The sequence below is a fragment of the Spermophilus citellus genome (genome assembly GCF_964194105.1).
Source record: "Spermophilus citellus genome assembly, chromosome: 3".
Classification (NCBI taxonomy): domain Eukaryota; kingdom Metazoa; phylum Chordata; class Mammalia; order Rodentia; family Sciuridae; genus Spermophilus; species Spermophilus citellus.
Window position 1 is genome coordinate 22,830,751 of NC_138184.1, and position 20,477 is coordinate 22,851,227.

The 20,477-nt window shown below is 39.1% G+C and overlaps 1 protein-coding gene across 1 annotated transcript in view; it reads left to right on the forward strand.

The window, feature by feature from the left end:
* ULK4 (unc-51 like kinase 4) overlaps positions 1 to 20,477 on the forward strand; it is a 536,768-nt gene that overhangs the window by 272,491 nt on the left and 243,800 nt on the right. The gene's annotated exons all lie outside the window — the stretch shown is intronic.

The window sequence follows — 20,477 nt, forward strand, 5'->3', positions numbered from 1 at the left end:
TTGGGATTGTCAGATTATGTCAGAGATCCTTTTCTAAAGCAAAGCTACTGCATAGACTCCAGGTTACACGCCCAAGTGGGCTTTAAATCTGTGACACTGGAATCTGTGCTAATGAAGTTTGTGGGGGGCCTGTCTTGTTTATTATTACCACTCCAAAGGAGTGTCTCCCCTGCTCTCTGGCCAGGGAACTCTAGATGGCAGTTCCCACTGTGCTTTGTTCATCTTTCTGTGTTGTTTTACTAGGTCTCTGAGTTTTAAATAGTTCCAGTCTTTCTTTGACTGAAATCTAGCTTTTTCCCATGATCAGTTACCTCAAATAGAGCTGTTTGCCTGTTACTTCAGTTCTTCTTTGTGGAAGAGGAAAGTGAATGCTGCATACCTCTGTTCACATATTAATTGCACAATTTGGGTTTCAAACATTTCCATATGTTCAGTTTTATAAGGTGCAAAACTTCTAGAGATCCATTGTAAAATAATGTGGTCAGAACACATAAATGACACTATGAGGATGTAGTCTGTGGGAATTATTACAGTAAAAGCAATTTTAATTTCTACAACAAGTAAATCAAACAAAAAGAGGAAAATACAGAGTAAGGGAACTTAGAGTGTAACTAATATGAACGTGAGCGACTTAAACTGAAAAATCTTTTTGCAAGAAAATAAGAAATTTAAACATGGACCATATATTTGATAATAATTTATTTAATTTTTAAGGACAAGAAAACACAAAAACAATATCCATTTATTATCTGTTTCTATGGGTTTGAATTCCAGTCAGGCCCCACATGATCCTCTACTTAGGGTCTCACAATACTGAAAGTATTGTATTGGCTAGACTGTGCTGTTATTTGAAGTCACAGTGGAAGTATCCCATGTTCATCCACATTGTTGACAGAATTCCTTCTTTTAGGATTGAAGTGTTCACATTCTCACTGGCTGCTGGTTAAGAAGCACTCCTGAAGGCTACTACTTGTTCCATGGATCCTTCCATTATGAATAGAATTATCTAGCAGTGCTTGTCATATTTTGAATGTTTCCAATTTCATATTCTGCAAACCAACTGAAGAAATTGCTCATCCTTTTTAAAGCTCATGTCATTAGGTTAGACCTGCCAGCATAATCTCCAAATCTTAAAGTCAGCAGTCTAATGATATAGTTACCTTTGCAAAGTTCTTAATGGCATGTAATGGGGTCTTAGAATTCTGCTTGCCATGCTAATGAACAAATTGAACTTCACTCCTTAGGTAGGTATATAGTTTCAATAGAGTGAGAAAGAACTATTAGCTTATAGGTAATTAGATTAAGGCAGTGAAACACCAGTTGATACATTAGTATCTCAGTTGTCAATAGCATTCATTAGTCTACTTGATTTCAGCTTGATAAACTCAACTGAAGGCCAAGCCTAGCTCTTACTTATCTTGGCAGTCCTAGTACCTAAGACCTTGATGGTGCCATTTTTTACATTTCTTCCTCCAGCAGTGTAGAAGGATTCTAATTTCTGTACATTCTCACCAAGAGTTTTTTTTTTTGTAATAATAACAACATTTCTTTAAATTTGTTCTCATTAGTTATACATGACAGTAGAATGCATTTTGACACATTATACACAAATGGAGCACAACTTCTCCTTCCTGTGGCTGAACATGGTGCGGAGTCCCACTGGTAGTGTAATCATGTAATCATACATGTATATAGGGTAATAATGTCTGTCTCTTTCCATTGCCCTTCCCATCCCCTCACCCTCTCCCCTCCTCTCACTCTCCTCTGTCTAATCCAAAGTCCCTTCATTCCCCTTCCCCCATTATAGATCAGCATTTACTTATCAGAGAAAACATTTGACCTTTGGTTTTTTGGGTTTGGCTTATTTTACCTAGTATGATAGTCTAGTCTTCAGCTCCATCCATTTATCTGCAAATGCTGTAATTTCATTCTTCTTTAAGGCTGAGTAATATTCCATTGTGTATATGTACCACATTTTCTTTATCTAGTCATCTGTTGAAGGGAACCTAGGTTGGTTCTACAGTTTAGCTATTGTGAATTGAGCTGCTCTAAACATTCATGTGGCTGCCTCACTATAGTATGCTGATTTTAAGTCCTTTGGGGATAAGCCAAGGAGTGGGATAACTGGGTCAGATGGTGATTTCATTCCCTTTTTCTGAGGAATCTCCATAATGGTTGCATCAATTTGCAGTCCCACCAGCAATGTTTGAGTGTACCTTTCCCCAACATTCTTGTCAACACTTATTGTAGTTGATAATTGCCATTCTGACTGGAGTGAGATGAAATCTTAGTTTTGATTTGTATTTCTCTAATTTCTAGAGATGATGAATATTTTTTCGTGTATTTGTTGATTGATTGTATTTCTTATGTGAAGTGAAGAACAAATTATTATAGATAGCTATGATTATAAGTGCATGGTGCTATCTCAAATTGTTTCCTCCAATTTTTTTTTGAGATGTAGGAGTTTCTTATTTATCCTAGGTAATCATCCCTTATAAGACATATGATTTGCAAATATTTTTTCCCATTCCATATGATGTTCTTTTCAGTATACTGATTGTTTCCTTTGATGTACAGACATTTTTATTTTTCATATTTTAAAACATCAAATTTTTTATTGCTTCTGCTTTTGGCATTATTTATAACATATATAGCCATTGCCAAATGTCATGTCTTGAAGCTTTGTTTTCTTTTATATTTTTTGTAGTTTTAGGTTTTACTTTTAAGTATTTAAATCAATATTGAGTTCATTTTTGTATAAGATATGAGTGAGGAAGGAACTTTATTCTTTTGCATGTGGACATTTTAACAATATTAAGTATTCTAAACCATGAACATAGAATATCATCCCTTTATTTATTCTTCCTCCTTTTTTTTTTTTTTGGTATTGGGGATTAGAACCAGAGATGCTTAACTACTGAGCCACATCCCCAACCCTTTGTATATTTTATTTAGAGACTGGGTCTTGATTAGGGCCTTGCTAGGTTGCTGAGGCAGGCTCTGAACTTGTGATCCTCCTGCCTCAGCCTTTCAAGCTGCTGGGATCACAGGTGTGCACCACCATGCCTGACTTATTTATATCTTTTTTGATTTTCTCTAGCAATGTTTTGTAGTTTTTAAATGTAAAGTCTTTTGATATTAATATAAATTATGGGATTGTTTTCTAAATTTCCTTTTCAAATTAATTATTTTATATGCTGTGGTGAATTTTCATACATTTTTGGTATATACCTAAAAACTGTTGTTTTTATAGAATTCAGCATTTGACTTCTTTCTATAAGAAAGATCATAATGAGCCTGTTGTTCAAGACTTCCTTATCTATACTATTTTTTCGCTTCATCTCTTTTAGATTGAGGGAGGTGAATAAAGTACCCTATTTTTAGTGTGTTTTTGCATATTTCTCCCACATATCCTGGTTTATGAAAATTGATGCTATTAATTGATTCATCTATATTACTAATCTTATTTCTTTACTAATGTTCATCTCCCAATCTTTTCTCCTCCCATTGATACTATTCTTTACATGTGAGAGATTTTCCTCATTAAGTCCTCTAGTTTCTAATCTGCTCAGTCAAGATTTGCCCAGAAACCCATTAAATTAGTGAATTGCAATTTCAGTTAGTCATCGTAACTTTCCCTTCATGACATTTTTCAGAAGCAAACATGCTTTGGAAAGACTCTTTAAAATACAACCTGCATATATGACAGGTGCTCATGTTCTCAGGAGTGTGAACAGTTACTGCCATCTTCCTCTGCTATATCATTTGTCTGTGTCCCTGGACAGATGGCAAGATGGTCTATAATCCACCATGCCATGCCCTAGCATTCATATCGAGATGGCTGTGCAGGAATATCCTGCTGGAAGCACATAACCCAGCAGTTTGAGTCAATAATCACCAAGTGTTGCAAACATGGTAAAAGTTCATCGGAAAGTGGGAGGAAGATGAGAAAAATGACTAAGGCTGGAGAAGGTGAGGTGTAAGACACAACGGCACACGAAGAGTGCATGATTCTGGCTGCCTTTTCAAGGCTGGTACAGGAGTTGCCAGGTGCTATGTTACTGTTAAATGAGACTGTAATTATGGTATAATGCTTTCCTTACAAATATAAATATAAAACAAAGTGTTCATCTTTCTGAATGCATACTTCCTGATTGTAGAATGGGTAAGATTTTTAGATGATCCATCTCTTCTTATTAATCCCACAGGGTTTCATAGTGGAAAATAAATGAGACTTATTTGTGCTTGCAAATCAAATTGCCATAAAAGGTTATTTCAATAGACAGAGGCAAAATCATAATAAAATAATTTAGTAAAAATGGGAGCTAAGAGTATGCTTAATGGAATATGATTAGATTTAATTTTCTTACTGTTTCCATCATTAAAGCTCCATTATCTTTTCTGAGACCTCATTTGGGCTTCCTGCCACACTGCAGTTCTGAGGCATTTCTTGGGCACATATAGAAGCCTGAGAGTTCCATTAAAAAACGAAAATAGCTAATAATATTCTGTTCTTTCATTTCCACTATTTGATATCCGTGTCTCACATCCAGAATTTCTTATATTCTCCTCACCCCATCTCTTGAAAGCCATAAATATCATTATCTAAGAGCTTACATCGAAAAGAAGTTAGATTCTAAAGTTGAAAACAAAACTGAGTTGTACTGACAAATGTCTCTGAAGTTCAGAGGCTCTGCGGATACTTCAGAATTCATCTAGTTGTTCCTTAGCATATCCACAGCTGCTAAATGATATTTGCTGATAAGAACAAAATTGGTAATCAGTATTAGCACTTGCTCTTTACATTTTGCAGAACTTTGTAGATCAGAATAGTTAAGAATCCAAGTTCTTGAAAAACTTCCAGAAGACATTGCCCCTTTGCTTTAATGTAGCTCCAGAGAGGGTGCTGACCTTCCCAGCTCGAAGTATAACCTACTTTATTTAGATTCAGTCTAAAGTCAGTGCACCGAGGCCCACAGGGCCACTGAAAGCAGAAAGGGAAGTATGGAGGTCAGGTGATGACAGCCTTGTCAGAGAGGAGTTGAGATGCTCAGAGAAGCTGGCAGGAGCAAGGCTTTGTGGTGCTCCACCCACTCTGAAGATGACATAGTTGGTATCTCTGTGATTTACTTCTAGTTTGTTTTTACTACACTAAACCCCAACATGATTAATATCCTAGGTACTTGTTTATTGTGAAGATTTAGTGTGGATTCCAAAAATCTTAGCCAGGAATTCAAAGTAATTCTTTGCAATGTCTCCTTCCCTGTCTCTCAGCAAACATGCTCCCATGTCTCCTCTATTCTTTGGAAGCCATGATCTCTTCTCTGCTTCTCTCCAGTCTGTTGCTACCTTCTGCCCAACTCCATTCTCATCTCCTTCCTGAGTTTTATCTCACCCAGGCCTCACCCTCTGGCCTGCCTTGGTCAGCACACTGCAGCACCTCTTACCCTGAGATGTTTGTCTGTCCTGTCCACCCCTTGGGTGGACATCTCTCCAAGAGCTGGTGTCTGGGTGCCAGTTTTGGACACTACAGAATCTGAGGTAGGCCTAGCACATGCTGTTCTTTATATATATTTTCAGTTGTGTGCAAAGAAAATTATCTACTTTTCCCTTTTTAGAAAATATTGGATTTTCTATAAGACAAAGATATAGAAAATAAGACAAAAGACTTTGGAAAAACTACCCAAAATGACGACTATGTGAACAAATTGTTCACATATTATTTTGCAAAGGCTTATTGTATATCTGGATGTCCATCTGTATTTGTTTTGGAAACATTAAAACCTCTTTTAATGTGAGAGCTTAACTACAAACCATTCACTATGTTCAAATTGGTTCTGTTTTCAGTTTTATAAATCCCTGTGATTGAAAAGTGATAACTCATAATTATATATCCTCTTTCTCTCTTCCCACCCACTCTTGGTCAGTATTTGTTTGATGAAGTTGGACTAACTCAGTTGGATTCTGAGACTGGGCCACTGGAGTGGATTGGACTATAGCAGGCAGCGAGCAAGAGCACTCAGGGTCTGAAGACCACAATCAGTCCCATGGTCCTGGTTCTAAGGCCAGCAGAATGACATTGTGAGGCTTATGCTTGCAAGGAAGTATTTTGCTATTATTAGTTGGAGGTCAACAGTGGTTTGTGTAGGTGTAGGTCTCATGCTCCTCCTGGTGGATACACTGAAGGGAGCCCAGCAGAGACTTGGTGCCCTTTCCATGAATGCGAGGCTACACCTGCTCAGGAGGAGACACTGAGAAGACCCTGCCTAGTGCTGTTTGTGCTCTTTGAATCTGCCAAAGTTATGAAAATGAGAGATAGTCTCTGGGTGTCTCAGAAAGGCAGGCTTCTGAGGATTTGTTTTCTCTTAATAATAACACAACTTGTTCTTGAGTCAAGTAGTGTGTATTCTCATAAATGAGAGGGGAATGTCAATTTGTGCTAAAACTTGCATTTGATCTTTGCCACAGTCCACAAATAAATGAGACTGTATGTATTAGTTAGCTTTTCATTACTGTGACCAAACTGCCTGACAAGAACAACCTAGAGGAGGAGAAGTTTGTTTGGGGCTCACAGTTTGAGGTTCAGTTCATGGTTGCCCAACTCCATTGTTCTGGGCCCAATGTGAGGACAAACATCGTGGTGGAAGGGCATGACAGAGGATTTCTGCTTCACTCCACTCGTGGTGGCTTGGAAGCAGAGCAGATACAAAGGGGAAGGAGCTGCAGGAAAGATGAACTCTCCAGGGTATGCCTGCCCTCGGTGACCAGCCAGGCTCGACCTGCCTACAATTAGCCACCCAGTTAGCCCACTCAAACTAGTGTGGATTGATTAGTGTGCTTCTTGTTTACCCAGCTTTCAGAATCTGATCATTTCACCTTCAGTATTCCTCCATGAACACAGGACCTTTAGGGGACATCTTATATTCAAACAATAACATTGTACAAAAATTTTAAAATTTTGAATACAGTCAGAAAGCTTCAAAAATGTTGTAATTTGACATTTTTACACCTCATTCAGATTTCTCTCTTTGTCTTCTTTCCTGGGAGTAATTGGAAAGACATAGCATTGGATTTAGCATCAAATGATGTTAATACAAAAAAGTACCTTGAAAGTCGCCTTGAGGCCCCAACAGATCACGTCTTATTAAGCATCATTTCTCCATATATAATCTGCAGCATCTTATGCTGTTTGTGTCTGGTTGAGCTTCCAGCTGTGCAACTGGATAATGCAGCTGATGCAAAATGATGCAGCTGGGTGCTGTCAGTTGCTGTAGGGGAAAGGCTGGCTATCATTGCAGAGTTTGAAACAAAATGTTTCCAGCTACCTGAGCATGTACCCCTTTCCCTGCCCCTAATGGTGATAATCTAGTGATTATCACTAGTTCTGGTGATAATCTAGACATGGATGCTATAGCTTAGGTCTTTGCTTTCTCTCTGGGTGGATTCTCTAGCCTGGTATAGCAGAACCTGCTTCTAAGCATGGTGAAATGGTTCAGAATTGAAACTGTATTAATGTTGATATAGAGATTATTTCTTGTATCTCCAAAACAGGTGTTTTTTTTGTTGTTTGTTTAGTTGGTTGGTTTATTTAGCTTCTTTTGTACCCTGAGAGGTGACATTTTAAGATATTTGATAAGATTAAGTAATAATAAAGTCCACTTCTCCATGAATGGTATATGTATATTCCTGAAGCTCAGAGGCCTTTGTTAAAGACCAGTATTCCTTCTGTGCTCACTCTATACAATACAGGCTCATGGCAACCATCATGTGTACCTGTTTATTGTCATGCACACTAACAGGATTCTGTGCCAGCCAGTCAGCCTTAGAGGACCAAGTGTTTAATCAGCGGCAGCTCATCAAAATTCATGTGCAGGAGGACCTGTGGCATTATGACTCTATGTACTCACAGGGGCCAGCCAACTGAGAGTGGCGGTAAGAAAGCAATCCTGACATGTGTACTTCATGAATCAAAAAACAACTTGGTGTTTGGAGGTAAAGAGAATCAGAGAGAAAGACTGTGCTTGCTTTTCTGCTCCCTGCCTATGGAGAATGGTGTGGGTCACATTGGGAAGACCCTCAGCAGTGCTGAAGCATAGGTTCAAGAGCTGCTGTCTCTGTGCACATTTCTTTGATGATGTTCAGCAACTGGAGGTGTGTCCAGTGGCTGGCCACACTAGGTCTGTCAAGTCATCTTAGTAAGAAATGGCAGCTTTAGAATCAGGTGAATTTTGATTGCAATTGAAGATCTTGTGATTTAGCACCTGTAGAAACCATGCACTGTACCTGAGTTCAGCCTCACTATATTTGAATATAGTTTTCTTTACTAGAGAAAGCCATCTGTTCCATTTTCCTTCTATCCTATCCTTTCTTCCTCCCTGGTCTTTCTTGCTTCTATTCTTCCAGTGTCTCTTCATTCTTAACACTTGTTTTTCTGATTTTTCTCTTGGACTGGCATGAGGAAAGTTTAATTAAACCTTCTAGAAATCTAAGTTCCTAAAGCTGAACCTTGTTTGGGGGGGATATAGCAGTTAAAAAATATGGAAACACTAAAGCCTTCCCTTTCTCCTCCTCCCAATTTCTGAATTCAGGGGAATTCTCGTGGACTGGTGGAACTGCTGCTTTGATGCAGAAGCAGTGGATATGACCAAATGGACACTCAGATGAGTCTTGGATACTTAGCATATAGCTATGATACCCATTGGTATTTGATCTAGAGGAGATATTGAAGAGCATGGTTGGATTTTAGCTGATGTCTCAAAGCCCTTAGTAGACTCCCAACCTGGCCTAGCCTAAATAATTGAAGCTCTCTCAAGTTCTCTTCTGGAGTTGAGAAATGGGGACATGCCACTGTATGGTCACTTTCTCCCTTGATGTGGTTGATCAGTCTTCTGATTCCTGGAATCTCCTTGTGCTTTTTCTTTACCCAGCATATGTCTGAGTGTATTAATTCTTTCTCCCTAAACCTTTCACATCACAGGATTCTTCATTCTCTCTCTGGTTGTCCAGCATGAAACTTTTAACATTTTTATTGACCCACGTAAACATGCTCAGTTTATACATATATTTAGGCTATTTTCTAATTCCAGTTAATAATAATAAATGTCAGTAAAGATTATCTTGGAGTTGAAAAATTTCTGGGATCATTTGTCCTGTCACACCCAACATATTCTCCAAGATAGTGTGGTTACTGTCATTGTATGGTCAAAAATGAGCTTGTTGAATGTTTCAAAGAGTAATTATTACAAATATAATGGTTATTATCTAAGTAGAGCCTAAGAAAAGAAAAGTGATTGCCCTCGGTTATGGAGATTAAGAACAGAAATGTGATCATGCATAAAATACCAAATGCAGCAGATTCTAGGGTGAGTGACAAAGATCCAGGCTGCCTTACCCTGCTGATTTTTGAAGACACAATGTATGTGCATGCAGTTCCCCTGGTGTCTGATTTGTCATCTTCTCAGAATAATTTATTGGAAAAAAGGTGCTGCTTGTTTAAGATTTTATCTCTGACTGGAAGATGGCTGTCACTTCCTTAGAGACAGCCTTTTTTCTGCAAAAACTGTTTCAAAAATCCTATCAGATCCAGAAAGTATTTCTTTTGGGGCATTGAGTTCAGTGGCATTATTGAGGTGTTCCCATTTACTCAGGGAAAGCAGACCAATTCCTTACTTTTGGGAGGTAAGAGCGGACCTACTGGAGCAGGGGTTAAGAACAACCAAATCTGCAGCTCCAGTGAACAGCGTTTACAGTATTATTCAGTGTGGGGAAATTTTTAAAAATCATTTTTAAAGTCATGTCCTTGGCTCTGTATGTCCTGGTGTGATTTTTAGGCAATGAACCGTGAGGGGCTGTGAGGTTGATGAGAAAGGAATGTACACTTTTGAGTTAGAGATTTAGTCCTGGCCTTTACTCCTTACATTGCTTTCTCGGAATTTCAATTTCTTTATCTTCCAAATCAAAGGTTTGTACTACACAGGTCTCTGAGATTCTTCCAGGGTCTGGTAGTCTATGATTCTTGGTTTTGCACCTTGTTTTTTGGCTGGTTTGGGGCAAATCACGGCTTGGAGCTCTTCAGCCCAGTTTTGCTCTGTTGCTCCATTCCTTTAGGCTCACCAAACCTCAGGTTTAAATAAACTTCTAGCCAGTGCCCACTGAGGTTGTCTTTCTGCAGAATTTACCAGGGCCTCTTCCAGACAGGAGCTGTGGGCACCAACACAAGGGATACTCCCATTGCCAAATGTTGTACGTTCCCACAGTAGAAGACCCCTGTGATTGACAACTGTCTTATGATAGTTGTAGGTATTGTCTTTTCATTTTCACACCAATTTTAATATTTTTGTTTAGGAAGAAACACTTCTTTGTGAGCCAGTTACAGAAAGTCACATTAAAATTGTGCCAGTGTTACAGAATTTTAAGAGCCTGGTTTCCCATGATGATAAAAATGCTTCATGAGTACATGATGATTTTAGCATGACAGTAATTTTACATGTTTCAAGTAAAAATATCAGAATTTATCATTTATTACATGTTATTCAAAAGTAGATACTGTTTGAAAACTTTGAGAAAGGCCATTTTTATCCTTTTGTAGTTCTATTTCACACTATTATGTAGGAAATTTAGGAGTGCAGTACATATTAATTTCTGGATTGAAGGCAATTTCTGCTTACCAATTAATTTCCTCAAGGAGCCTCTCTCAAACTGTCTCTGCTCCTCCCCACAGCTGTATTGGCCTAAGCAACTTTGAGCAAGATTGTTCTTTAATTTTTAGTTTTTCTGAGGGCACTGTGCCTAGGCCCTGGGGACATGGTTGACTCCTAGTTCTGCCCTCATGGGGCTCAGCATTGGGCAACACTTTACTGTACTCACGTGAAGGGCTGCACTAAAGGCAGGCCCAGGGAGGTGATGAACACCCCACCCCACACAAGAGGGGCAACCTTTCCATGCCCCCAGAAACCACAGTTGGCCTGAATTTTTAAGAGTGATTTTAGTTTAAGATTTTATTATTATTTTACTTTTGGATACACAGTGGCAGGGATATAAGGAGAGGGCTATGGGAATTTTGTGTCAGGATGCACATTTGTATTTTCTCATTTGTCCTCCCTTCCTTGGGCTGGGTCTTAGCTCAGGGGATTATTCTGCAGTTTGGTCTGTCTTTCAACACTCCAGACAGACACACGAAAGGTGCACAGTCCCTCCCTAGGGATGCTGGTGCTGGCAGCCTCCCTTTGGCTGTGTTGCCAGGCTCTCCTGTCTGAGCAGCGTTGGCTCTGGCCCAGTGCACCTGCCTTGAGGCACAGGGCCCTGTCAGGAGCCAAATGGATGGAAGCTTCCTGCTAGAAGCCTAAGTAACATGAAAGGGTAGGGCTGGGAAAGCCAAGCGACACAATTAACCTGCCAGAAGGGCATTCACAGCACATTGTTGTTGCCCTTGACGGAGGACTGGGATCCTAAAAATGAGCTCAGCATACTGATTGGCAAATGGTACCAGTTGATCCAAACCCTCCCTGTTGTGCCAGCTGGAATGTATCACTAATTATAACTTGTATTATCTGCTGCTAGAGGGCCTCTGTCAATCAAATTTTAAAATAATTTAAAACTCCCTTGCGTCTTTAATCAGAAAGTGGAGGGAGACCTTCAAATGATGATGCCTCAAATGAAAGAAGAGACTTACTCCTGTACCCAGAGACTCATGGTGGGAGAGCATCATGCAATTTTGGCTCCAGATGAGAGAAAAGCATGTGACTAGGTTCTCCCTTAGCCTCCTCAGCTCCTGCAGGAGCCTGCTGAAGCCCCAGAAACCCTGACCATGTTGGCAGAGGAGCTCAAAAACGACTTTGCAATTGGTATAGCAAATGCCCAGTGGCAATTGCCCCAGCCCCAACACCATCTAACCCAAATAGTTCCACTTGGGACCCCCAAATTTTTTGACCTTTCTTCCCAAGAAGTCCCACCTATGTATTTATGAGGTGAATAACTGAATCAATTTAAATTACCCTGTGTTCTTTCAGTTTAATTCAGCTTGCTCCTTTCCCTCTTCTTTGCCCCGAGGCCCAATAAGTCATGAGACTATTTCCAAAACCATAGAATGATAACCTCTGTGGGACTGAAAACATTAGGGCATCAGTATCCTTGTTTCTGCCACCCCATGACTCTTGTGGCCTCCCCTTTTTTCAGGACTTTAAATGTCACCAGGGGTTTAAACACAAAGTAGACCATGGGAACAGTGATCTTGAACCTACTGTAAATTTACCCACTGCCCACCCCCCGGCAGTTGGCTTGCAGCCTCCTAGATTGAAGCCCCAGGAATGAGAACATTCTCTGCTACATTAGAAAAGAGTCCAGTTGAGGACATGTGCTGGGAAGTAGGGACTCTCTGTAGGGGCTGTGATGGTACCAGCCAACAATGATGACTGCTCAATCTCAGGCAGTGACAGTGGGGATATTGTGGCTATTTGTAGGAATGAGGCAGAATAACAAGAGGCAGAAGTCCAAATGATTTAGCAGTCCCCATGATTCCCACAGTAGCTGGGCAGGCTATGGGGCTTTTCACTGAAGAAGGAATCATGAAAGAATGTGCAAAGGCAAAGGAGGCAGTGGGCTCAGTTTAGATCCCCTTGACTGTGAGCTGCCTCTGGAACCGCCTTGTGAGAAATCAGTAACCTGCACAAGAGTCCTCTTTCCCTGAGAGAGAGTTCACTTGAGTTCTGTGAAGGCTGTCTTCTGAGCTTGGTATTCTTATATCTCGGAATTTAGCCGAATAGAGTAATTGCAAAGGACAATGAGGGGGAACACCATCACATCCTGGTGCTGTTGTACAAGTGTGTGGGTGGTATGTTAGCATTCTTAGAAAAATATACTTTTTTTTTCCTTCAGGAAATGTAATCTAAATATGTGCTAAATAGAAAGTGTTATGTGTTTCTGTCCAGGTGATCATAGATATTTATGTGCACAATACTTCAATGCATTTTTGCTCTTCTTTCTGTCTGGATCCTTATACCTAGGCTTAGTTGTAGTTTTTAGTTGTTTTCTTTTAGATTCTGACCTGCATCAAAGACAGAAGAGAGTGGCCATAGTTCATTGTTAGTTTCAGTTGACAAAAGTTTTTCTACCTTGACTTCTTAGACCTTGTACTAAATTAAAAAAAATTGGTATGTATACTTGAATTTTACAGCCTGATGTTATGGGATACACATTGATTGTAAACCATTACTGTAGTGAATTAGTGTAACATGAATTATCTCACATAGTTTCTTTTATGACAAAAGCAGCAGAAATGTACTTAGCTGGGGAGGTAGCTTGGTGGTAGAGCATGTTCTTTGCATGCACAGGGTCCTGGCTTCAAGCCCCAGCAGCAACAACAACAAATTCACTTAATTCACAAAAACCCCCAATATGAAGGAGTGTTATTAACTGTAGTTCTTGTATGTGCAGTACATATTTACTATTTGGTCTACTTTGACGTACATCTCTGCATTTTCTCCCTACCATCTCCATCTGTGGTAACCATTGTTCTATCCTCTATTTCTGTATATTCAGCCTTTAATTTTTAAAGATTTCATGTAGAAATGGTATCATGCAATATTTTTCTTTTTGTGCCTGGCTTACTTTAATTTAGCATATGAGCCTCCAGGTTCATTTATATTGTGGAAAATGGCAGTTGTCTTTTTAAAGACTGAATAATATTCCATTATAGTCACTATACATGCATCACATTTATCTGTTTTATATGCACTATATGCATATCACATTTATATCGTGTCACATTAATATCATATATGTATTTCTATGTTTTACTTTTTCTTTATCCATTTGTCAATGGACACACATATGGATTGTTTCTTTATCTTAGCTATTTTGTGAGCAATGCTTCAACAAGCCTATCATACTTTCAGTTTGCGATATGTGAGGTCTTTCAGTGGTCCTTACACTATCAGGTATTAGAATGAAGTGTAAGGCCCTGTCTATAGTGAGGCCACTTTGGAAGGGCTGGTCATTTTTTTTTTTTTTTTTTGTAAAGAGAGAGTGAGAGAGGAGAGAGAGAGAGAGAGAGAGAGAGAGAGAGAGAGAGAGAGAGAGAATTTTTAATATTTATTTTTTAGTTCTCGGCGGACACAACATCTTTGTTGGTATGTGGTGCTGAGGATCGAACCCGGGCCGCACGCATGCCAGGCGAGCACGCTACCGCTTGAGCCACATCCCCAGCCCGGGCTGGTCATTTTTTACTGGCATTTCCTTGCTGTGCCCTTGGTATTTCAGAGCTGTCCTCTTAAAGCACTGAAGCAATTAGTGTTGAGAAGGCCGATTCTTCAGGGTCCAGTGCTCTCCTGCCTTTCATTTGCTGAAGCTGTACATTTTAATGAAGTTGTTTCATCTGTGTTGCCAAACACTAGAATTTTGCTCCTTCAATTCTAATTATCTCTGCTGGCAAATGCTATATTTTATTAGAGCTCTCAACTGTTCTGTTTATTAAATGTCCCCATACTATGGTGATAGGCACACAAATTGGGTCAGCTGTGCTTATTGATGGATTATGGATAAAGGAGTTAATACATTTTGTCCTATTGTTAAAAGATGTGTAACACTTATGAAAACTTAAATATAGTAAAATATATTCCAGTATGTTATTAATTAATAAAGCTCTAGATTATGATTTCCAACTTATTTTAATGCACCTGTGTAAATTTCATTGAAGTATTTGCAGAATTGAAAACTTGAGACATTGTGAGTTAAATATTTTCGTCATGAAGTACAGCAGAATTGCTTTTTCTGGGGCATCAATAATGCCTGTTCTGTGAGCTCACCTCACAGAAGATGTAAGAGCATCCATCAGCCAATGCTAATACAGATGTTTGAAAATTGTGCTATTAATGATGGTTCTGGTGTGTGTTTTTATTCTTTTGGGTAATATGCTGATTCATTCTTTACTGCAGTTGCTAGTATCTATATTGTAATTCCTGGGTTGTATGTTTTCCAGCATAGTGATAAATAATAAGGGCTCTTTTGAAACCAGAAGATCCTAGTGGTATAAGGCACGGCACATTGTGGCATGAAAGGAAGAAAGACGAGTGTTATCATAGCAGCCTGAAATCAGTACTTCCTCTGTCCCTTCCACCCCTTTACTCCAGACTCTTTTTAATTCATCCCAAATAATCTGGTGGAGCCACAAGTGGTTTTGGTTACCTGAGTGTACTGGTTGGCCGGGTGACCTCCCCGCAACCTCAGGAGGAGCCTCAGTCCTGGGGTCATGTGGCTATGCTCCATGGTGATCAGGGCATAACTTCTGCCATCCACAGACAAAATCCCAGAGAGCTTCACAAGTTTGACTTGTCCCGACTACCTTAGTCCCTATCTGTAAAAATAGGAGAACTGCAACCGTGACCCTGCTTTCATAAGCATGAACTGAGATGATGTAGGGGAGTGCTGGAATACAGGCCACAATGCTCAGAAGATTCTTAGTGCATTTTCAGTGCTGCCTTGTCTCTGCTCAGGCCCATGTGACTGCTCTCCTGCCACATGACAAGAATGACCCTGTGCTGCCAGTGCCTTAAGCCCTGTGTTCTGAAGGTCCTGTTGCAGGTCATCACCTGCTTCTGTTGTCTCCTTTCCCTCCCCCCACTCTCCTTAAACATATCAGGATACCAGTGCTATGGACTCCATGCTTTATTAGTGAGCTATGGGGATTGGAGGGAAAAAAAAAGGATTTTACTCAGCCTTTTGTTATTGTCCTTTACCCTGGGACGTAAATTTGGAGGAAAGGAAGGGGCTGTCCCAGAGGAGCATCTAATGATGACACAGTCTTTGATCAGAACCATCCCTCCCCTCCAACATTAGCCTGCAGTCTTTGAACCAAACTTATGTGTCCCTTATCTCCTTCCACCAGTCTCTCAGACATGCCCAAGAGGAACTCTGTCCCACATATTTACTCTCATGTTTCTCCCTTTGTATAATCTTCCACTCTGACTTTAACAAGTAAATGTGGTGCTTTTCAATGCATAATTTATCCCTTGTAGGCTAATATGGTTGTGAACAAGAACAAATCTTATTAAAGTTGCTGAGAGAGATGAAATAACTGAATTTGATAAAAGTTAATAGAAGTGTGTTTAATTCACATTTACACCTTCTCAACTGCTCTTCACATGTATTTAGCATTCTTTCCGGGGAAATTATGATCTAGTCCTTAGCAATAGCTGTCTTAGTTCCCCTAGAGAACCATGTCCTCATCTTGAGCAGGAGCAGTTACTGTGTTCTGAAGTCTCCCTCATCTATGCTGTTTAGAATAATGGATGCTTATAAGAGGAAAAGCAAGTAAAGGTGATTCTGTAATTTTTTAAATAGAGTTCACTTTATGCTGAATAAAGTTCAGGATCTATGAATGGTTAAAACCCAACAACAAGAAGAAATAATGTTTTAAATAGTGTCTAGGAAAGGAAACCAGTTGTGGTTGCAGGATGATTAATTTCTTCTTTATTCTGTGCATCAAATTCAGATAAGACTGAGGTATAAATTGATATTTTTTGGTAATGATGCACAAAATACCCCTAGTAATAACACTAGTGGGGGTGCTGGTAACCAGGGCATGCTTCAGTGTCATACACCTCTGTAGATCGAGTGGTAGGGTTGGCAGTAGCCTTCTATCTGTAGGCATCCAAGATTTTCAGGACAGCAGCCAGGACCTTGTTTGCTAGGATCTGATCCTGGGTTCTCAGTGTCTGAAGGCAACAGCTTTCAAGGGCTTTTATACCAAAAGAAAATACCTGTATCAATATGTGGCACTCACCCCAAGAACACAGGAAAAGTATTGGCTTCAGAATGAGTGAAAATACTGTCAAGAGTATCATAGAAAAGGCACATTTAGTCATAAAAAAACCCATGTTTATCAAATAGGTTTATCTCCAGTGAGACTGACCCATGTTTTCTGATAGAAGGGCCTTTAAATAAGGAACAGTATGTGTCATTTTACCAAACAAGACCAAAAATAAAAGATTTATTAGCTTTACTTTCCTTCACAAGTATAAGTTTCCTATGTATCATTAGTTACTTTATCATGAATAACATGTAGTGACATCTTGGTGCTTATTAATCACCCTTTCCTTCCAACCAACTGTAAGAATAATTAGATGAAACTGGTGGCAGACCATTGCTTTCACATTAATCTTCTTAAGCTGGTGTCAGAGAAACAGTCAAACATTAACATCCACTATAAAAGTGCTCTTAAGTGGGTGCTTCTAAAGCTAGAAGTTTTTAGGCATCAGTATTTGGAAAGAACCAGCTGGTCTTAAATTAAACCAAGATGTAGGTGGTAAAACCCATATGAAATCAAGTAGCTCTCATCAGTGGGAGGTACAAGTCAGTTGAGAGAAGAGTTTCAGAGCCATATGCAGTATTGGCATTTTTGTAAGTTCTGGAAACCAGGTGTATATTAAGGGGCTCCTGGCCTGCTTCATGTTCTTACTCTGGGAGCCAGGCTGTTGGTGACTCTCGGTTTTAGTCAGTTTTTTTTTTTCTGCTGTGACTAAAGGATCTGACCGGAACAATTTTAGGAGAGGAAAATTTTGTTTGAGGACTCATGGTTTTAGAGGTCTTAGTCCATAGAAAACCGGCTCCATTCCTCGGGGCTCAAGGTGAGGCAGAACATCATGGTGGAAGAGTGTGGCAGAGGGAAGCAGCTCACATCATGTGAGCAGAGAGAGACTACATTCGCCAGCTTCAAATATATACCCCATAGCCATGCCCCAATGAGCCACTTCCTCCAGCCTCACCCCACCTGCCTCCAGTTACCCCTTAGTTAATCCCAGTAGAAATTAATCCACTGATTATATTAAGGCTATAATCCAGTCATTCCTCCTCCAAACCTTCATGCATTGTCTCAAACGTGAGCTTTTGGGGGACACCACATCTCTACATAACATTTTACCATCTGGAAGGTCCCAGGAGCAAGAGGAAAGGTAGGATGATGATGCCCTCACTGACTTCTTAGAGCTTCTGCCCAGATGAGTTTAATTGGCCGAAGGAAGTCTCTTTGTCATTTCCAGTTACAAACAGGCAAGGGAATGCCGTCCTACTGTATACCTCAGAGTAGGGGAACATTTGTGGACATTCATAATGACTCACTCAAAGCAAAAAAAGGAAAGATGGTTTCTTGAAAAGTCCAATAGTATAAACAAAATGTTGGTGAGTCTGACCCACAAGATAGTGGATATGGTATAAAGGACAATGTAAATTGGTTTTTAGAGAAGATTTGTGAAGATGTAAGTGAAAAGTATGTGTGGATTTTATTATAATGTCTTTGAAAACTCAAGACATTATAGAGGATTTTTGAGGAGAATGGATTTGACCCAACCTGAGGTAAGGTATAGATAAACTATGTAGAAGATTTAAAAAAAATTTAAAGATCTAGCAAAGATATACAGAGCTTTTATGAATGAGTTCTTCTGCCAAATCTCTCAGATTAGGTGTACAATAAATACCAATGCAATAAAATGGATGGACAAGGCAGGCATGACATTGACACTAAAATCAGACAAAGATGTCACTCATAGGGCAATGTCACTTTAGAATACAATCCTAAAACAAATTAGCTAATATACCTAGTTGTGTATTAAAAGAAAAACACCACCCCTCCCTTCAAATCTTGACTCAAATGTTGTCCTCTGAAGGAGCTGTGCTTGCTTGCTGTATTCAACAGCAAGTTTCCCTTCAAACCACCTTTCCCCAAACTCCTTTTGCTGTTTTCCTTTCTCCCATACCACCCATTACCTTCTGATATGTCATGTAATATGATGTTTGTTGTTTATTGTCTTCTGTTTCTGCTACAAAGTAAACAATAGGGGAAGAATTTTGGTGGTTTGTTTTCTCTGTTTTGTTTACTGATATAAGCCAGTATCTAGAACAGTTGGCACCTAGTAAATATTTGCTGCAAAAATGAATTAACCCCAGAGGCAACATGGATCCTGGATTGGATTCTGGAACAGAAAAGGACAGTAAGGAAAAAATGGTGAAATTTATATAGAGACTGTAATTTACTTATTAGTACTATATGTTAATTTCTTGGTTTTATGGTTAGTTAAGATGGTAATATTTACTGGTATCAGGAAATCTGTGTGAAGATCTGTGGAAACTGCATGTTATCTTTGTAACATAATTATAAAGTTATTTTGAAAGAAGTTTATTTAGCATGAATTAATCCCAGCACTTCGAAGATGTTTTAGCATGTATAAAAGATAAAATTTTCTTAAAAGTGACAGTTTCTTAGTCTCACCTTGACCACCCAATTTAAAATCATGGACTGCCCCACTGCCTTCTCAAGCCTGTGTTCCTGCTGTCCCTTTTTTGCCAGATCATTGTTACCTTCTCACACAGTGGACAATTTATTTATCATATTGTTGTTTGTGGTCTATTATGTGAGAACAGGTGACTTTGTTTTTGTTCACTGGTATATCTCCATTTCCTAGAACAGTACCTGGCACAAAATAGCTATTCATTCATTAATTAAATGAATTAATAAATGTGATTTATATTTTTTAAAAGCAGAGTAAACCATATATTTCTTTATGTATGAGGAAGAAAGAGAAAAATAGGACAAGGCTTAAATAGAGCCTACCCAATTGGCATACTTGTTACTTCTTGGGATGGGTCTAGCTTTCAGTAGAGGGGTTACAGGGCAGGGGACCAGCTAGGCTTTTGGAAGCTCTCAATGAATACTTGTGTGAGCCTATACGTGAAGACTGCCTGAGTTTTGCACCTTGTGCATCTCATTGCCTCATCCTACTTCTGGAGCTTAAAGAATTTTTCTTCATTTTTGAATCATGAAAAATTTTAAATCTAATTTAATCTGCTTTTAATTCTTAAAAAAGAGGAATGAAAAAGGGAACAAAAAAAAGCAAGTTTTTTTTTTTTGCTTCTTTACAAACTACTAAGAAATTACCTTATTTGTCCTTAAATTGAGGAGAAGAAACTGAAGAATTACTCCATTTCCACATTCTCTTAAGGACCTAAGTTACACTCTGCAGTGAAGAAAAGTGTAGTGAAGAAAGCAAAATCTACTCTTTAGGTCCCAAATGTAGTTTATTGCACTGAAGCAGTAATAAAATAAGTCATATTACAACATGGATGTACAAGGCTAAATTTATCTCAGAATTATCAGTACCAGGATAATCTGGAAAATGAGGAAATACTTCTTAGAGTAATTTTCTTTTGTGATCTAAACCTCACTTTCAAGTATGGTCTTCTAAATTCCATATGCTTGGTTTTTGTTCACTTATTACCCACCTAAAGCACAAAGGAGCATGTGGCTCTTGCTCAGCTCTTGGGCAAGGAATGCATGCAAACCTCTGGCTGATTTTTGAGTGATTTACTCAGCCTTTCAGCTCACTTAACTTCCTGATGGCAAGAGTCTTAACCCTGAAGGATATGAGTCATTACAATGCAAAAAATAATTCTTTAACCTTGTGGGAAGAATGGAGGTATTGATCTCATTT